The sequence below is a fragment of the Ciconia boyciana genome, chromosome 4 (genome assembly GCF_034638445.1).
Source record: "Ciconia boyciana chromosome 4, ASM3463844v1, whole genome shotgun sequence".
Classification (NCBI taxonomy): domain Eukaryota; kingdom Metazoa; phylum Chordata; class Aves; order Ciconiiformes; family Ciconiidae; genus Ciconia; species Ciconia boyciana.
Genome location: NC_132937.1, coordinates 3,559,001 through 3,563,140, shown reverse-complemented (window position 1 = coordinate 3,563,140; position 4,140 = coordinate 3,559,001).

Here is a 4,140-nt window from a genome sequence, read left to right as displayed (position 1 = left end):
CTACAATTCTGTGTATAGAAAAACCATTTGTGTAAGGCTGAATTTTTAAATTTTTTTAATTTTACAATGTGATTTCAAGATGCACGTGGTCCTGGGCAACCTGCTCTAGGTGACCCTGCTTGAGCAATGGAGTTGGACAAGATGATCTTGAGGGGCCCTTCCAACCTCAATGGTTCTGTGAAGATGCTGAACAGCATTATAGCGGTGTAAAATTACCTTGGATTTTATTTCGACTCAATATACGCAAGGAGGGGGAGCTGATTTTCACAAGAGGGAGCATGCAAGCGAGACAATATTCCTGTACAGGAAGTGTCCAAATCTAATCTGTGCAGATATAGTATGACTGTTTTTAACACAGTGCAGTTATCACATATAAATACTACCTACAATAAGAAAGAACCATTTCCCTAAGGCTGGAATCAGAAAATCAACCTTCTCATTCCAGTGTTGACATTGACAGGCCACCTAGGACACTCAAACTGACCTTTGCAAAACTAAGAATTATCCTGAAATAAAGGACCTAACACACAGCTAATTTGAAATCTACAGATGAATTACAAATTGCCATTTATTAAGATATTATCACAGAATCACAGAATCACAGAATCGTATAGGTTGGAAAAGACCTTTAAGATCATCGAGTCCAACCATAAACCTAACACTACCAAGACCACCACTATACCATGTCCCTAAGCACCTCATTCAAACATCTTTTAAATACCTCCAGGGATGGCGACTCAACCGCTTCCCTGGGCAGCCTGTTCCAATGCTTGATAACCCTTTCAGTGAAGTAAAATTTCCTAATATCCAGTCTAAACCTCCCCTGACGCAACTTGAGGCCATTTCCTCTCGTCCTATCACTTGTTACCTGGGAGAAGAGACCGACCCCCACCTCTCAACAACCTCCTTTCAGGTAGTTGTAGAGAGCAATAAGGTCTCCCCTCAGCCTCCTTTTCTCCAGGCTAAACAACCCCAGTTCCCTCAGCCGCTCCTCATAAGACTTCTGCTCTAGACCCTTCACCAGCTTTGTTGCCCTTCTCTGGACACGCTCCAGCACCTCAATGTCTCTCTTGTAGTGAGGGGCCCAAAACCGAACACAGTATTCGAGGTGCGGCCTCACCAGTGCCGAGTACAGGGGCACAATCACTTCCCTAGTCCTGCTGGCCATGCTATTTTTGATACAAGCCAGGATGCCATTGGCTTTCTTGGCCACCTGGGCACACTGCTGGCTCATATGCAGCCGGCTGTCAACCAACACCCCCAGGTCCTTTTCCGCCAGGCAGCTTTCCAGCCACTCTTCCCCAAGCCTGTAGCGTTGCATGGGGCTGCTGTGGCCCAAGTGCAGGACCTTGCACTTAGCCTTGTCGAACCCCATACAATTGACCTCGGCCCATTGATCCAGCCTGTCCAGGTCCCTCTGTAGAGCCTTCCTACCCTCAAGCAGATCAACACTCCCGCACAACTTGGTGTCATCTGCAAACTTACTGAGGGTGCACTCGATCCCCTCGTCCAGACCATTGATAAAGTTATTAAACAGAACTGGCCCCAACACAGAGCCCTGGGGAACACCGCTTGTGACCGGCCGCCAACTGGATTTAACTCCATTCACCACCACTCTTTGGGCCCGGCCATCCAGCCAGTTCTTTACCCATCGAAGAGTACACCCATCCAAGCCATGAGCAGCCAGTTTCTCCAGGAGAATGCTGTGGGAGACAGTGTCAAAGGCTTTACTGAAGTCTAGATAGACAACATCCACAGCCTTTCCCTCATCCACTAGGCGGGTCACCTTGTCGTAGAAGGAGATCAGGTTGGTCAAGCAGGACCTGCCTTTCCTGAACCCGTGCTGGCTGGGCTTGATCCCTTGGTTATCCTCTACATGCTGTGTGATGGCACTCAGGATGATCTGCTCAAACTTTATGAACTTTATGAACTTTATGAACTAACAAAACTTTATGAACTTTACCTATACATTTCCAAGTGTTAGAAGTGGCCAATGAGCAGAACAGCTTGCAAACCAGCTTTGAGAAGCTTTAATACAATTATGTTTAAAGTTCTTTCAGGAAATTATTCTTAAAACTGGAGTTTGCTTTTGGCTTTTTTTTTCCTTTTAGACTTGTGTTTCACAATCTGACTTTCACTCATTTCACTATCCTTCTTGCAGTGCCACAGCAATAGCTGCTTTTATACTTAATCCCTAAAGAGACATTATTCAAATGGCTTGTAGGACCAACGTAGTTCAAATGAGGTATCCCTTTTGTTTCAATGTGATATCTCAATATAACATCTGTGCAAGGGCATATATTGTTTTCTTTCCAGCAGCAACAGCATAAAGTAGGAAACAACTTAAGTCTACTTAAACTGTGGAAGCAACTATTGCAACTTAGGGTAGATTGAAAAGCCTCTACAGTTCCCTTATTTTTTCCCATTCTCCAGCAGCAGTAGGCAGATGAGAAAACATAAATTCCATGCTCTGAAACTAAATTTTGAATTGAAACCGAATTTCAACCACACTGCCTGGTAAAATCAGCAGCCTGTGGTTGATCCTTCATAGGTCCTCAACGGACACACATCAGGACCCAACCAGGTCCTTATATGATCTTGTTGCCTATGTATTATATCAACCTGTCAGTCATGATTTGCTTGCTTTTGGGTCATAAGATTGTTGCATCTTCATAGACACAAAAGAGTATGTTGAAACTGAGTTCCCAGTATTGGATCGCTTTTATCTCTTAAGACACTTCAACTGTTTCTTCAATTGTTTTAGTCACCCGTGCTCTCTGCTATTAGCTAGAAAAACTAACATGAATACCTTGCTGATCTAGAAAGTGGCAAACACCAAACCTTAGTGGGTAAGCTGAGAAAAGTACTATTTGCTCATCTTTTTTGAAAAATATCTATGCTGATGTGTAAAAGTTTTGAGATAATTCAGCCTCAGTTATCTACTTCTGTTGAGCTTGCCTTGTTCTTGTCTTGGAATGGTAAGACTGTCTTGCTTTAATATCATTGGTGATGGTGAATATGATGGGAAGTCTCCAAATTCCAGTATCCTGCATTTGGGCCATCTTATAGGACACAAAAATGACCATCCAGCTTTGCACGTGGAAACCATGTTTGCGTTTCAAAATGTAAACAACTCACTCCCTTCCCCCCCAAAACACTCTCATCTGGGGTTCTGAAACATTGCCCTCATTTTAACAAGCACCTAAAATGAGCCCAATGATCAGAGGTGAGAAATACAGTGGCACAAGAAAAGTCAGTGCACCCAAGAGAGTGTGGCTCTGGCAGCTTATATGGGGCACCCTGGTTCCTCCTGATGTCTCCTTCACCCTGGGAAATGGTCCCATGAGCCGGGTCAGGTTGGAGGCCAGGCTGAGCCCTGATGCTGGGAGAGTCTGCAGGTCAGCTCACAAGCACAGACACCAGGGCTGAGGGGTGACAGAGAATGGATGAGGGGGGAGGTATACTTAAAATGGGAGGCACCACTGGCAGCCCCTTTGACCATGAACATTTTGGCTCCTGGGGCCACACAAGGTGTGTATGGGGGGAGGGGAGCAGGACAAGTGGTGTCGCTGCCAACTCCCTCTCCCTCCCTCCCTCCCTTTCCAGGCATGCCGATCACATGAGTGGCCTCAAGCACCCAACAGCCACAGCTGCTGCTTTACCTGCCATGCTCAAGCCCTGACCAGCCACTCTTGTGCCCACCTACCTGCCTAGGTGTTGCCTTTTGATGACCTCATCAACCCGGGGCTACCCTGACTCAACCCAAAACCTTTGCTCCACCCTGCCCTGACCTCAGGCTCCCCAGGATTCACCCACACTGTACTGGTTTTGGCTGGGATAGAGTTAAATTTCTTCATAGTAGCTGGTATGGTGCTATCTTTGTGTATTGGGTTTACGTGGCAAGGTTTTGGTAGCGGGAGGCTACAGGGGTGGCTTCTGTGAGAAGATGCCAGAAGCTTCCCCCATGTCCAATAGAGCCAGATCCAGCCGGCTCCAAGACAGACCCGTCGCTGGCCAAAGCTGAGCCAATCAGCGTTGTTGGTAGCACCTCTGTGATAACATATTTAAGAAGGGGCTGTGAGAGAGGAGTGAGAATATGTGAGAGACACAACTATGCAGACACCAAGGTCAGTGAAGAAG